Genomic DNA, 16,452 nt, shown 5'->3' on the forward strand with positions numbered 1-16,452 from the left:
TGCCCACTGCCCTGTTCCTGGGTCCTTCACCATCACTGGAGGCCTGGGATGAGCCTTTGTATCAAAAGAATATTTCCTTTTGCATGCTGTTTGGCCAGCTTCATCTCAATTCAGGAAATTGAGAACATACAGGGCTTTTGCTAACCTATCATGTGGGCGCTCCAACTCCCCCTTCTTTTGTTTTTGAAGCATTGTTTTCAGTGTTCTGTAAGCACGTTCAACAATTGCCTGACGAGTGGGAGAGTGAGGGATACCCATGCTGTGGGAGATACCCCATTGCTGTAAGAACTGGCGAGTCCACTCAGAAGCATAAGCAGGGCCATTGTCAGTCTTTATAGTGTCTGGGAGGCCCAAAGTAGCAAAGCATGGGAGCCAGTGTTGAGTAACATCATGAACCTTTTCTCCTGTTTGGGCAGTTGCCATGAAAAAACATGAGAAAGTGTCAACAGTTAAATGAGCATACTTTAAGTGATCAAATTCTGGAACATGAGTAGCATCAGTTTTCGAGACAGAATTAGCAGTTAGGCCTCGAGGACTGACGCCTTCTGCTAAAGGAGCAGGAGGAATTCCACGGCAAGAGGGGCAGGAAAGCAGAATGTCTCGAGCTTGTGAGGCAGTCAATTGGAATTGCTTTCATAAAGAGCATGCATTCTGATGAAAGAAGTCATGAGACAGCTTAGCCTGAGCAAACTTACTAGGCACAACATTTGTCATGACAATAAGATCAGCACAAGTTATTACCTTCCATGATAGGTCCAGGTAAACCTGTATGAGAATGGACACGAAGCACATAAAAGTCATGCTTTGTTGTTAATCAAAAGCCACAGTGTACACAGCTCTGCAAATAAAATTAGGTTATCAACATAGCGCAAGTATGAAGATTCCAAACTAACAACTACATCAGCGGCATATGCAGAATCACTTACAATGTTGAGTGGTTCCTGTGTGTCTCGGTTTTGAAAGACAGGTGTCTGCTAAGGAAGGCAGAGGCCCCCCTTGAAGTGGCAGATATAACCCCTTTTCCCTCCAAGTTATTATATTTTGAAATCAAGGGCCTTTAGGCAAAGATGTGGGAAATAGGAATAACAGTTCTTTACTCTATATATATATGTATATAACCAGTCAAACAAAACAACAACAACTATGGCCAGTCCCAGCCTTCTCGGCTGTCAGGCTGTTTCCCCTCGGGTGCAGTTCCGCTCGCAGCCGGCAGGGGCGCTGGCGGCTCCCGGTGAGCAGGGCAGGTGCGATGGTTCCCCCGCGGCTGCAGGGGGCGCTCCGGAGCGAGCTCGGGGAGCACGCGGCACCGGTGGCCTGGGATCCCAGGGAAGGGATGGGACAAAGGCTTCACAAACCGCTGGGCAGTTGATCCCGGGCTCTCAGGAACAGCAGGCTGGAACGGCAGGGACGAACGCAAATCCCGGGTGGCAGACGAGATGTATCCAGATGGGAAAAAACCACGGAGGCCCAGGCAGACAGGGCGAGCAGGGCTACAGCGTAGCGAAAGCTCGAAGCAGCAGCGGAGCAGGGCAGCCACAGCTCGGTCTCCAGCAGGGCAGGGAAAGCGGCTTTTGGGGTCCCGGCGTTGCTTCCAGCAGGAAGAAAGAACGGCCAAAAGAAAAGAAGCAGCAGCTCCTTTCTCTGCAGCTTCTCTCTCCGGACGCTGAGAGCGAACTGCCCCCACACCCAGGTGTAGACAAAGGAGTAGCCAGGCCCGCCCCACTCCCCTTTTTGTCTTTCTTAAGTACAGCTATTTGTCCCCTAGCAACATGCATATGGGAGAAAATTCCTTTAACAGGAAAACCTAAGACTAAACTAAAACCCCAACACTGTGAAAACAACTGAAAAGCATAGCAGATAGCGGCTAACTCTAGGATTTGCACTGAAGCATTTTGCACTGTCAGAACCCTTTTATGCCATTGGGCAGTCACCCTCACACCATACTACTGCAGCTTTGCTGGTTCTGCTGGATGCGTCTGTAAAAACTGTCATTCCATTGACAGGAATCATGCTGCAGCAGCATTTTGCATGTAAGGGGAGGCTACCCACCTCTGTCCACAGGTGATGTGAAGGGCAGTGGATAGACAATTGTCCTGAAAAGTCTGCAAGTGCAATCTGAAAGTTAGTGTCCTCTGACAACAACCATGGCAAGTTTTCTTTGTTTGCAGGTACATGTGGATCATGGCCATTGAGCTTGCAGCGGCTTGCGGCCTTTCATGATTAGCTGCGCAAACATGTCATGGATAGTCCATACAGTTTTTGTTGCCGTGTGATCTAGTGCAGCTACTATAGCTGTGGTCAGCTTTTTCTGTTCTTGCTTGTCCCTGTTATTACACACTCTCCAGGCTTCTCCCATTAATGCTTCCAGGTCTCCGCTTGCAGGTTAGCTCAATTTTTGAAGCTTAAATCTGATGTCTGGGCTTGATTGCCCTAACATTGGAGAAACTAACTGCTGCTTTCCCATGTCTGATGAGGGGTCTCGGGTTGTGTATTTCTGCAAGGCTGCACAGAGTTTGTCTACAAAGGCAGTAGGAGACTTCTGGCATCCTTGTTTAACTAGAAATATCATGGACCAATTTACTGCTTGTGGGATAGCATTTTCCAATCCAATTTTTATCTGATTTTGGTATTTAACTAGCAGTGCATAATCTCTTTCATCGTTTGGATTCCAGCTGTGATTAGAGGTGGGGAACGCCTGTTCTACGGTCCCTTGTAAAGCTCCACTAGCAATTTGCCCTTCTACATGCACTTTAGCTGCTTTTATTACTAGTTCCTTCTCTGTTTCTGTAAGCCCCGACAGCATTAAATCAATGTCACCCCAGTCAGGATCTTGGTTTCTTACAATTAATTCAAACAGTTTTGCAACTTTTTCGGGGTCTTCTCTGTAATTTCTAACTTCTTCTCTCCAGCTATTGAGATCACTAGTGGAAAAGGGAACTTACACTTGCATTGCTTCTCCCCCAGGGCCTATTACTTCTCTCAGAGGGGCTATCAGAGGCAAAGGTTATTTTTGCTTTACTTCTTGGCCGTGCTGTTATTGGAGTCCCCGAACTTGTTCCCTCCCCAGGATCATCTATCTCATCTTCGCTAGTGCTTGGGCTGGATGAGGGGTGAGCTGTGGATACAAAAATGCTGTTAGCAAGACATTTTCCTGCTTCTTTATAAGCCCGCGAGATACTTTTCTCTCTCACAAAGATAGTAGCAGAGTTCTATAAACACCTGTGACCTTGCAAAGCCTTGTTTATGGTACAGTAGAAAAATAGTTTGACAATGGATATTTTAGGATTTTAGCCAATCACCCCAAGGGGTGGCTGATCCTTTGTCCAATTAGACTATGAAGAAAAAAGTCTATAAAAGAGTTTGTGAAATAATTAAATCAATCAATCTTGCTGTACAATTCCTGCCTGTTGGATCTCTCCTCTCCTCCCTACCACTGCAGGATACTGTAATAGCGAGCGGTTGGAGGAGAGTGCGCAGCAGACCTTGAATAGCTCGATTGTAAATCCTGAACATCTATAAAGCTGTCTCTTTCATGCTTATCTGCTAACTTCAAACACTTCTGGCCTATACTGCAGGCAGAACAACATTTCTTCAGTTTCTGTTTACTGTCTTTTTCTAATGCTAAACAAAAGGATCCTCTGGAGCCAAATTTATGCCACTTTCCCTTTGCCACTCAGGTTTACTTCTCAGAATAAAAACCATGTTGGCATAAATTACTTCACACCACTTTTGCTGTCTCCTTAAAAACAACATTAACTGCAACAAGGTATCATAATGTAATGTTCCATTTATTCGCCATTTTTTTTCCAACTCTAATTTGTACAGGGGCCACCACTGGTTAGAGGAGTTAATTAAATCTGCTTTTCTTTTAGTTGCTCCTGGTCTATCTCCTAATTCTTTCCAGTGTGCTAGTATACATCCTAACGGGCTTTTCTTTACTACTTCTTTGCTACTCACAGACCCCATTTTACTCTTGGCTTTCTCCACTCCCCACCGAAATGTTTTTTTGACAACTCCACAACCACTTGTCAATTTTCTCCTTAACTTCTTAAATCTTGGAAGTCTCTAACGGCCTTCCACACATCAATTTTACAACTCTTAAAACTGCTCGAAAGTCACCGTACTGACATGACCTTTCTTACACCAATTTTACAACTCTTAAAACCACTCAAAAGTCACTGTACCAACACGGCCTTCTACACATCAATTTTACAACTCCTAAAACCACTCAAAAGTCACCATACCAATATGACCTTCCACACACAAAACAAGGAATTGGGGTCTTATAAATGAAAGGAATGAAGCAGGGTATTAGAACAGGATGGGGCATGGATTAAAATTCTTAATAAAGCAAACCATAAAAAAACTTCTGGAAAACACTCAAACAGTAACAGCTGTAAAGGCACCAACGCAGACAGTGAAAACTTTTAGCAGACACACAGCAGCCAGTAATAGTACACACACAGAAAAGAAACACTGATTTTATACAAATTACACAAAACAATACATATAGCGATCAGACTTAAGATTTTTTAAAGCCAAGGCCAACAATAATAAAAAGTCATCAGACTTCCTTTGGGGCCTCTAACCCCTTGTCTTGGGGGTGACTTTATGATGTGTATCCGATATTGCTGGCCTATGCCCAGAAATTAATTTTGTGCCTTTCTATGCTTTTAAACTGAGCCTGAGAGGGGGGAGAGAAAAAAAACCCCGAGCAAAACTTTCAAAGCAGTTTGCAGTTTGTTTTCATGTTTCAAGGACACACAGATATACACACAGACTCCTTTTGCTTCTAACAGCAGCGGCAGGAGCAGGAGGAAGCGCTCTGCTTGCTTTTTTTTTCCAGCCAGCTTTCGGCCAGTTTTTCAGCTCCTTTTCCTCTGGAGAGTTGAACTTTGTTTTCCTGGGACTCCGATTTTCCCCTTCTTCTCTGCTGGACAGTTTCAACATCAGAATACATTGGGAGGACTTTTCACTGAGGCCTTGGCCCTGGAGGTGGGCCCACCACCCCATCCCAGCTCCAAGGAGGGGAAGAGAGAGACTACGGAAGGACTCTGAAATTTTCCCAGGTTTTCTCTCAGAAGAGTGAGAGGTTTTATTATTTAGCATTATTATCCTTTTCCTGTGTGTTTGTTAAAGAAATAGTTTTTATCTCTTTCACTTTCCTTCGAGGAAAATTTATTTTTTCCTGAACCTGGTGGGGGAGGGGTGGTTGTAACCTGCCTTCTCTCAGGGGATATATTTCCAAATTTGTCCAAACCAGCACATGCCTTGGTACCTTTTTTTGGGATTTTAACCCCCCCTTTTTTCTTCTGGGGCCTCCAATCCCTTTGTATCCCTTCAGGAATTCTTCCTGTGATAGTGCACCCAGCATATGTTGTCACGTATGTCTTACGGGAGCTTCTTAACCAAACAAACCAAGAACATTTTAAATCAAGTTACAAATACCTTGAATTTTTGCAGTCAGCCGGTCCTTCTCTGCCCCCGCAGAGAGCCAGTGAAGCGCAGAGTCCCTCCGAGAAAATCTCGGGGCATGACAAGGGAGTCCCCAGCTTCCACGGATCCTGCAGCCAGGCAGAGAAGTCCTGCCACGGTAGGTTTCTGCAGAGTGATGCCCGAAAGATAGGCTGGAAATAAATTCCCATAGACCGATGTTTACAGAGCAGGTATTTGTTTATTGCAGTGGTGGTGGTGAGGGGGACTTTTCCTCCTAACTCACCCGCCTTTGTCAAGTGCTGTGGTATATTTATACAGTAAATTTTGTTTAATGCTTCTCTGTCATTACAACATCATCACATACGCGCTGGAACTAATTTACGTAGCATGATCCCATGGTTATTAGATAATTCTTTGCACTGTGCTTGTGCTTCCCCAGTTCGGGGGTCTTCGGGGGTCTTTGATGAAGGCTTCTAAAGTCTTCTTTGCACTTGAACTTTTCAACTTTGTCTTCGGGGCATGCGTAGTTACGGTGCTCCTTGGTCCATCTGGTCTTAACTGGCCTAAATTCTTTGTTTTGTGGCTAATTGGCTTTGTGCCTGCCAATTTCTCATTAGTACTACACTTATCTACTTCTAAAACTATACACCTGGTAAGTTGTTTTGGTTTTTTTTCCCCTCTCTTTTTGTCTATTCCACATTTAAGCAACTAGTTTACTATATACTAGCAATTACATTGTACAAAAAAAAGTTACTCATATCAGGTTATATGGGGTATCAAAAGTTATGATTCAGGTTATATAAGCATCAGGTTATATAGGTATAGAAGTTATGATTCAGGCTACATAAGTAAAAGCTATGATTCAGGCTATGTAAGTATAGAAGGCTATGCTTCATGTTATATTGATATTCTTGAGGTTATATTGAAAAAAAAGTCATGATTTAGGTTATAATGATATTAGGTTACACAGATATCTTATAACCCAAGTTATATAAGCACTTTGTAACTTTGACCGAAGTTAGATAGACATCAAGAGGATGCAGGTGGATTTTGTGCTCACTCATGGCATGCAGATGGACAGTAAAGCCTGAGCCAGTGCCCATCCCCAGCTTGTGTCCGGCTGTGTTATCAGGGCGGAAAAAAATTGGGAGCGGCCCCAGTGCTGCTTCTCATCCTGGCTGGGCATGCAGCTGCTGGGAGACGTGTGCGTCCTGATGCCCTCACTCGCCCCCCCACCCGTGGACAAGATTTGGGGCACTTTGAAGCCATTTTAGGGGTGAATTAGGCCGGTTCAGGGAGGGCAAGGGGACAATTTGAGAGGCTTTCTGGGGTGTCCCTGTTTTGCCCCCCACCCCAAATCTGTCCCCTCTATTGGTACTCCCTGCACCGGCCCTACCGGGTCCCTCCTGTGCCCCCCAATATTCATTGTGCCACATATATGGGAAGCCCCTCGCCCGTTACCCACCCCCTCCGTCCTCGTCCCCGCGGCCTTGCAGCCGCAAAAGAGGACGAGGCCAAAGCGAGAAGGAGACCCCAGGCCGTCGGAGCGCGGAGGGCTTCCCGTGGCTTCGCAGATGCCGCTGCTCACCCTTGTCGGAGAGAATGCCTACGGCGGCGGGCGAGCGGCCAATCCAAATGGGGCTAGGATGACAGGGGCGGATCGCGGAGGCAGTGCCGCGGCGCCGGGGAGCGGGTTGGGCTTTGCTCGGGGCCGAAAGCGGAGTCAGAGGGCCAAGGAGGTGGGCGGTCGTGCCAAGTCCCTTTCGAGTGTCGACGCGAGCAGCCTGCTGGCACTGCTCAACGCGGGGAATTGCAGCGGTTTCAGGGCCGCACGCGGGCGCAGAGCCGGCGGCAGGTGCGGGCCGGTCGGGGGAGGCAGCGCGCCAAGGGGTCGGGCCGGGCGTGAGGGTGGCGCGGGGCTTGCCGTCAGGTGATGGAGTGGGGCAGGGCTTTATGGCGCCAGTATGCCGGGGCTCGGCTTCCCGGTTGAGATGAAGCGCACCTTTGGGCTTTTAAGCAGTGCAAGAGCGGAGATAGTCTCGAGGAGAGACTTTCAGATTCTGCCCTCTTTTGCAGGGCGGGAGTTTACTGCGGAGCTTTCTCCCACCCACCTTCCCCCCACTCCCCCCCTTCTCTTCCCCCCCCCCCCCCCCCAGGTCTGCTCTTGGGATGGCAGTGACTGTAGGAAAGGGGCACCCCGCAATGGGACATTTGTGGCTCAGCTCTAGACACAAATGTGAGGGGCAAACTGTCTGGCACTGGCCTTTGGGCTTCGAAGGTGCCAAAGCCGGGCCTTGCAGGGAGCTGCGGAGTGCCACGGCCCTGGCCGTTTCCCAGAGAGGGCTGGCTTCGTACCGGGGCTCAATCTCAGCCGGCAAGGAAAGCCGCAGCGTGTGGGGAACGAATCCCTGCTGTTCTCGTGCCCCAGGGCGTCCCCCGGGAGCAGCCGTGCTCCAGGCCGTGACTGTCACCTGCACACCTAAGGACCCGGAGGGGCTGTTACACACCACAGCTGTGGCAGGGACAGAGACATGAGAGGCCACAGGAGTGGGGTGGCACTGGCTGCATGCTGTCCCTGCTGCTTCTCCTCCAGCTGCCGGGGGAGCAGCAACTGCCAGCCACCTGCTCCTGCAGCCAAGGGCCCAGTGGGACACTGGAGGGGTGTTGGGGTTTTAAGAGATCTAGTTTTTTTCTGTTAAAGGAATTTTCCCCCATTCTGTTACTAAGACGATAAATTGCCGGGTACTTAGGAGAAGACAAGGGGGCCTGGCCACTTCTTTTGTTTCACCTGGGTGTGGGTTCAGTTCGCTCTCAGCGTCCGGAGAGAGAAGCTGCAGAGAAAGGAGCTGCTGTTTCCTTTTTTTTCGGCCATTTTTCTTTTCTGCTGGAAACAACGCCGGGATCCCAAAGCCGTTTTCCCTGCCCTGCTGGAGGCCGGGCTGTGGCCGCCCTGCCCCGCTGCTGCTTCGAGCTTTCGCTGCATTGTAGCCGTGCTCTCCCTGCCTGCCTGGACCTCCGGGGGGTTCCCCTTTTGGATACATCTCGTCTGCCACCCGGGATTTGTGTTTGTGCCTGCCGCTCCAGCCTGCCGTTCTAGCCTGCCGTTCCAGCCTGCTGTTCCTGAGAGTCCGGGATCGGCTGCCCAGGGGTTTGTGAAGCCTTTGTTCCATCCCTCCCGGGATCCCAAAGCACCGGTGCCGCGTGTTTCCCGAGCTCGCTCCGGAGCGCCCCCTGCAGCCGCGGGGGAACCATCGCACCTGCCCTGCTCACCGGGAGCCGCCAGCGCCCCTGCCGGCTGCGAGCGGAACTGCACCCGAGGGGAAACAGCCTGACAGCCGAGAAGGCTGGCACTGGGTTTGTGTTTGCTGTTACTACCATAGTTGTTGTTGTTTTGTTTGACTGGTTTTATATATATATATATATAGAGTAAAGAACTGTTATTCCTATTTCCCACATCTTTGCCTAAAGGCCCTTGATTTCAAAATTATAATAACTCAGAGGGAAAGGGGTTATATCTGCCACTTCAAGGGAGGCTTCTGCCTTCCGTAGCAGACACCTGTCTTTCAAAACCAAGACAGGGGGCTTGTGGAAGCCAGTGGCCATTGTGACACAGAGGGGCCGTACAGAACCCACAACTGCGTTGTGAGCCCGTGGCACCCAGGAGACCCTTTGTGACCGTGTGGAAGTACACAGGACCCTGGCTCCACTGTGACACCAGAGAAGGTCAGGCAACCCTGGGTCTGGCTGTGTTATCAGGGTGGGAGAAATTTGGGAGGAGCCCCAGTACTGCTTCTCATCCTGGCTGGGCACACAGCTGCTGGGAGATGTGTGCGTCCTGATGCCCTCACTCGCCCCCCCACCCGTGGACAAGATTTGGGGCACTTTGAAGCCATTTTAGGGGTGAATTAGGCCGGTTCAGGGAGGGCAAGGGGACAATTTGAGATGCTTTCTGGGGTGTCCCTGTTTTGCCCCCCACCCCAAATCTGTCCCCTCTATTGGTAGTCCCTGCACCAGCCCTACCGGGTCCCTTCTGTGCCCCCCAAAAGCCCTCACGGAGGGGGATGGACCCTGAATATCTGTTGTGCCATGTATATGGGAAGCCCCTCCCCTGTTACCCACCCCCCTCCATCCTTGTCCCTGCGGCCTTGCAGCCGCCAAAGGGGACCAGGCTGAAACAAGGAGGGGACTCCCGGCCAGTGCAGTGTGAAGGGGTTCACTTTCAAACAAACGTGGGGTTGTAAAGTGGACTTTGCCACCGCAACAGGGACATAAGTCAATGATGTTTGAAAAGCAGCCATAAAACATAGCCCCTTTAGTTTGTTGGACTGTTGCAAGTCTGCAAAGCTCTGTTGACAGGTCATTGGAAGTAGCTGTTGGAATCTAACTGCAGTTTGAACTTCATCGGTCAGCATCACCAGGAGGCTTAATGGTTTAGGTTGAGAGGTGGTGCATGTTTTTTTCAGAGTAATGGCCCAATGAAGAGCAGTGTTGATTGCCATGACTGCCATTGTACCCTTCAAGAGAAATGGGCTAGGCTTAGCACTGTGTGAGAATTCCTGGTTCATTCTATCAGAACTCCCTTGGTTCTGTTGGCTTGGTTTAACAGCTGGAGCAAAGGTACAGCAGTTCCTAGGGCAGAAGCAGAAGATACCCAAAGCTCTGGACTTCATTGTCCTTCAGCACAGCGTAATTGAGTGTAGTCTAATTGGAGGAGTCCTGAGCACCAGTGATATAAGATTTTTCTGAAGTTCTTAGTGCTGTCAAAACAAGAAAGAAGGAAGGTGATGAAGATGAAATCCTTTCCTCCTAAATCTGTCTATGCAACAACTTCAGGGGTAGTTGTACTGTGTACTCACCTATTTTAGCACTGAAAGGATATTGGAGTACTTAAAGAGATGTCTCCTATGGAGTACTAGAAAACTGCCATAACGGTAACATGTTTTCATACAGTAGTTTGAGTAGTTTGAGGAGTAATATATGTACAATCTTGGATGTTTAATCCTGCTGGCTCAAGAGCCACTGTTGAGCTTTTCTGTTTTAAATCCAGTCTTAGAGCTCTGCAGGGATCCCTGCAGCATGACATTGTGACAAGGTGATTCATGTATAAACCTTAGATGCTTTCCTTATATCTTCAACCAGCTTTGAAAATCAATGATTATCTTGCATGTTGCAACTTGAGAGTCACGGCAAAGGTTTCACCAAACATTTTGGAATATCATGCTACAGCTTTCATTCCTATGGAAATAGCATTGAGCATATTGCTGGCAAAATGCTGAAAGAATGAGCCAAACCCAATACCCTTTAATGGGAAGGATGGAAAAAATTTAGACGTGTTTATTTGAACTAAAATTACTGTGGACCAAGCCTAAATGTACTTCACACTAAATTCTTAGAACTGATTTTAAGGAAAGGAGGAATGTATGAGCTGCTTGTGTTTCAGTTCACTTGTAATCCTGGTCCTTCTCATTTCCTTTTCATTGTAAAACATTTCTCAGGCTCAGTGTGCAGATGTGCAATCGGTTCTGTGTGTCCGTGTAACTCAAGTAGTCAGGATCAGATGGGTTTCTGCAGTAAAAGGATACAATGGAACGGGAATATGGCCTAGAGTGGAAACTCCTGTGATTTTGCTCCTCTCAAAACATTTCTCCTCTCAAAATGGATCTCTGTAGCAAACTTAACACATTCTTCTACTCCGAAACCTGGGGTGTTTATTAGGTGACAGTGCTGTTCCTGCTGTGCACCTTTGCACCTGGCTCACAGACCATTTTCACACAGCCATGGTCCAGAATGTGGGCAGACAAAAACCCAGCAGTTTTCTCTTGCCTACTTGACTTTTCAAGTTCTTATTATGTGATTATTGCATTACTTTTGTCCATGATATCTGAAATAATTTACCATGCATTTTGAATACAGTGCAAATACATATTTTACTCCTAGAAATCTGAAAGTGAGTTATATTTAATAGTAGTTTGTGAGCAGTGTGGCAATCAAGCCTTAAATATGCCAATCAAGCTTGTAAATAACCCATATTATCAGTCAATCTCTTCAATATATTCATGTCTTTATATGTGAATTTATTCCTATATAATAGAAAACTCAGAGCAGTGGCAAAGCAGGGGTGGGGGCAGGGCAGCGGCGGCCTGGCTCTGAGCAGGGCAGGGAAAGGCAGGCTCGGGATCCTGGAGTTTTTCCCCTGAGGCACCCAAGCAGATGGTGAGAAGTCCCTCTTTTAGCGAAGGTAGGGTGTTAAGGTCCCAATGCAATGGCCACTTTTACGAGCAGAGCTGCACTCATGGTAGAAGAAAGGCAGCAGGAGACAGAACCCCGCAGCGGTGACGAATTCTCCCCACAGCCACCACAGTCTCCCTTTCCCTCCAAATGCCAAGAGCACAAGAGCTGGGGGCTGCACCCAATCCCGTTTTCCCAGTCCAAAACTCTTGGTATCTCTGCCCTCCACGAGAAACCCCCAGGTAAAGAGAAAGTAGACAGCTGCAACCCCTCCCCTGAGCTGTGACAAGGTCTTTGTCCCTCTTAAGTATCCAATGGTGATTGTCTCCTAGCAACACACACGGGGGACAACTCCTTAAGAGAAAATAAACCAAAAAAAACCAAACCAAAAGGAGAACTCCTAAAACTCCAACATAAAGGTGAGTGTCACTTTCCTTCTCAGCTACACGTAAAAGCACATGCTCTCAGTGTTAGGGAAACCCAACAGTGGTTCCACTTCAAACCAGTGTATGTGCCAGGACAGAAAGCTTTCACTGACCTTGCCTTGCCTTTTACTTGCATCCTTTCCTCTTCAGAGCACGCACTGAAGCTATGCACTTTGCTTCTCAGCTGAGTGTATTGTCATATTGCCGGAATCTCCTTCTCACACAGACAAACTGCTTCTGCCAAAACATGCCGATGCTACGCGCTTTCCTTCTCAGCTATTCGCACCATCACATTCTGTGTCCCGCTTGCAGTCTGAATCTAAACCCAGAAGTTCTGCCTACACCTCGCACACGCAGATGTGCAAGGACAAAAAAGTTGCTCGGACCTTGCCGCTTACACTCGAAAATGTCCATTCCCTCCGCAATGAAATGACAGCTTTCTTTGCTTTACATCCTGCAAACTTCACATGCACACGAACGTGCGTGCGCGCACACACACACACACACTGGAGCTATGCACTTCCTTTCTTTCTCAGCTGAACTAACCCATCCCCCACCTTGACTTTCTCTACCACTTTTCTCTTGGCCTTGTCACGCATGGACAACAGATGTCTTTCCTCTTAAGACACCCATGGTGTTGCCTACCCCTCCCTTACATTGCCTTGCCTTTCCTGCCCAACATTGCATTTCCTTGTCATTCCTGACCATTCCTTTCCTTTGCCTTCCTGACCTATCCATGTCCTTCCCTTGCCCTTCTTACCAATCCAGTTCCTTTCATTGACTCGCACACCCATCCTGCACCAGACCTCCCATTTGTCCAGGTCCAACCTTTCATTTCCTTCTCCTAGGACTCTCATTGCCTTGCCTGCCTCTCCTTTGTCTTGCCTTGCAAAGCCACCACTTGCCTTGCCTTGCCCTTGAAGGCATTCCTTGCCTTGCATTACATTGCTTGCCTCTCCTCCACCTGCTATTCAAGATCCGTCTTTTTGTGGAATTTCTTCAAATTGCCTTGCCCTGCCTGCCCCTCCTAGGACTCTCAAGGCCTTCACATACCTCCAGTGTTTCAGGAGCATGTGAATGGAAGCCCAGAGGAGGTCACATGCAAGCACACCTGTCTGTCCTGGCAGCTTTTTCTGGCACCTATCCTTGCATGTCTTCAGTTTTGGACAGGCAATCCATATTTTTGCACTTGGGGTCCAGGACTACAATGACAGCTCTTTTGCATACCAAGGAAAGCAGGGAGCCCTAGTCTTTTAGGTGCAGATTAGAGACGGCCCATGCGAGATCAAGGCCAGACAGAGCAGTGGTACTGGCCGCTTTTGTGTACCAGCAGTCCTTGAACATACCTGTCACTTGCCTTGCCCTGGCAACCCACCTGTTTCCTTGCCTTGCCCTGCCAACCCTCCTTAGCTATGCCCCACCCTTGACCTGCTTACTTCTTTTCTCCAGGGCCTTTCCTTACCAGGCCTACATCTCCTTGGCATTTCCTTGCCTTTCCTGCCCCCTTCCTTTACTTTGCCTTGCTTCCCCACACCTTGCATTGCCTTGCTGTCCGGTCTGCAGCCTTCCCTCGGCCTGCCTTCCCTCTACTGCCTTGCATGGACTTGCTCACCCATCCCCCACCTGACTTCCCTTTGCATTTCTCCAGGTCCAGCCTCTCATTTCCTTCTCCTTCTAGGACTCTCACTGCATTGCCTACCTCTCCCTTGTGCGGTGCAGAGCCACCACTTGCCTTGCCTTGCCCCTGAAACCCTCTCTTACCTCCCATTACCTTGCTCACCCCTCCCCCACATGGAATTCAAGACCCCTTTTCTCCTGGCATTTCCCAGCCTTGCCTTGCCCTTTCTGCTCCCCCAAGGACTCCCAAGGCTCTCATATATCCCTAGTGTTTCAGGAGCATGTGAGAAGAAGCCCAGGCAAGGTTCTGTTTGTCTTTCTGGGCAGCTTTTGTCTGGGACCAATCCTTGCATGCCTTGAATTTTGGACAGGCTATTCACATTTTGGCCTTGGCATCCAGGACCACAATGAGAGTTCTTTTGCATACAAAGTAAAGCAGCTAGCCCAAGTCTTTTAGGTGCAGAGTAGACATGTGAGATCAAGGCCACAGAGAACACTTGGTCCTGGCCACTTTTGTGTACCAGCAATCCTTGAATGTACTTCTCACCTTGTACCTTGTACATTGTACCAAGGCCTTGCTTTGCCTTGGCAACCCAAAAGTTTTCTTGCCTTCCCCTGCTAACCCTCTGTAGCCTTGCATTCCTTTGCACGGCCATGCCCCACCCTTGACCTGCCCCAGCTGTTTTCCTCTAGGGCCTAGCCCTTCTTGTTTCTGCCTGGCCTACCCATCAGTGGACTTACCTTCCTATGGCCAGCCTTGCCTCTAACTTCTGGGCCTTCTCTTGCCTACCACTCCCTTTGCTTTCCCCTCACTGCTCTGGCCTGGCCTACCTCTCCCTTGATTTGCCCACAATTTCCTACACTTGGTTTGCAGTACCTTGCCTGCATGGAAGGCAAGGTGAAGAATGGTAGGAGGAGCAAAGCAAAGCCAGGGAGTTGGAGATAGTGCGAGGCAAGGCAGACGTAGGCAAAGGAAGCAAAGCAAGGGTAGGTTAGGAAAAATGAGACAAGGTGCCGAAGGCAAGGCAAGGTCATGGGACTCAGCGTGCCTTTCCTTGGGAAGGCAAAGACATGGTGCCAGTGTTGCTGGAGCAGATGTTAAGGTACCATGGGCAGGTACAGTCCAGCAAGACATTTCTCTCCTGGCCCCTTCTGTGTAGGAGCAATTGTTGGACGTATTCAGTACTAGAGGTGGATCGGTCCCTGGATGTATTTTGGAGGAGGGGATGCCATTTCTTTGGAGATGGGCTTGTAGTTGCTCATTTGGCAAGGAAAGCAAGTTTGGATCTGCACATTAGGTGCTCTTAGTGATTTTAAAGGCTTTTCCCAACAGGCAGTTCTCTGGGTTAGAGCTGTTGAGCTGTAAGCAGGAATGCAAAGGCCAAGCTCGTGAGCCTTTTGTCCTGGTGCCTTTAGTGTGTGAGCAGTCCCTGGTGCCACTGTCTTTGGATCCTGACTCTGGGAGAGTGAAGGCTTAGGATGGTACCTAGCGCTGAGAAGGAAAGTGTCGAGAGCAGCGTGTGTGCTGCTATTTTGAGGGGTGCAGCTGAAGTTGTAGGCAGCAAGAGCTTTCTCAGCTGGCACTTTTGTGAACTCTGTTTTTGCCAAATGGTTTCAAGATGGTGGCCGGACTCTGCGAGAGGGAAAAGATTTGTTAGGGCAAATGAGTTCATCTTGCTCTTGGAGTGTGGTGCAAAGAAGAGTCTGCACTTGGAAGGGGAAGATTCGGGAAATCTTTTTGTCCTGACACCGTTGATTTGAGAGCAGGGAAGTTTCCAAGTTGCCTCTGCCCTTGGGGTGGTTTCGAGCTGGGCTCGGAGCGTTTCCTTCTTCTGCAAGTCCAGAGCGCCATCGTGTGGTTGCTTTGATGAGCGCTGACAGTGCCCAGGAAAAAGCCAAGCACATGGCTGGCCCGGACCCAGTCGTGTGCGAGCAGTTGGTGGAAGAGTTCCGCTGTGCGTCCTGGCTCTTGGAGACATAGAAGAATGTGATCCTGCATGTAGCGGGGAAGGAAGAGTAATATTTTCATTGTTGGCTGTGCAGTTTATAAGCGGCAAAAGAAAAGGCAGGTCCAGCAACCGCCTCTTTCTTTCACAATCTTTGCTGTGCCATCATGAACATGCTCAACATGCAACTCGCACCTTCTGAACTCGCACACACTGATCAAAGTCCCTGGAGATATGCACTTTCCCTCAAGCTTTGTGTACCATCCTACCCCCCAACTCTCACAGATCCCAAACCCCTTCTAAACATCCAGTAGCTGCATGCAAAGAAAATGTCCTAGAACAAGAAGCCAGCACTGGCCTTCATAGTCCCTCTAAAGTCTGTAAGCTAGGTGAAACACACCAGTGACACGCACTTTCCTTCGCAAATATATATAGTGCATCATCACATTCTCTCAAAGTGGCAGAGCCCATCGTTACAGCGCAGCGTTTCCAGCTGCAGTTCGGACTGAGAGATGTGCCAGGAGAGAAAGGTATTGTTAACTTTCCCTCTTCCCTGTAAAACTTGATACTCGCAGTGCAATCACTTTCACACACCTTCAGGGTCGCCAAGTTCAAGCAGCTAGAGCTCACAGAGATGGGAGTGTCAGGAGAGAAGACGGTCCAAAAGAGCCCTCTTTGTATAGCAGCTAAAAATTGTGGAAATCAACTGCGGCTCTGTAGCTTCATTCTCCGACAGGCATGAAAATCCCATTGTTGGCTCTTGCAGCTCGGTTGCAAGCTGCTCTCATGAAGAAAAGAAG

The 16,452-nt window shown here is 48.7% G+C and overlaps 1 long non-coding RNA gene across 1 annotated transcript; it reads right to left on the bottom strand.

Moving 5' to 3' along the window:
- Positions 1–9,733: 9,733 nt before the first annotated feature.
- On the bottom strand, positions 9,734–16,108 carry LOC109146070. Its single transcript, XR_002047845.3, has 2 exons — positions 12,203–16,108; positions 9,734–10,193 (listed from the first exon to the last, which is right to left on the bottom strand). It is a non-coding gene; the product is annotated as an uncharacterized LOC109146070 (long non-coding RNA).
- Between the last annotated feature and the right edge of the window lie 344 nt (positions 16,109–16,452).

Source organism: Corvus cornix, chromosome 18 (genome assembly GCF_000738735.6).
Source record: "Corvus cornix cornix isolate S_Up_H32 chromosome 18, ASM73873v5, whole genome shotgun sequence".
NCBI lineage: Eukaryota > Metazoa > Chordata > Aves > Passeriformes > Corvidae > Corvus > Corvus cornix.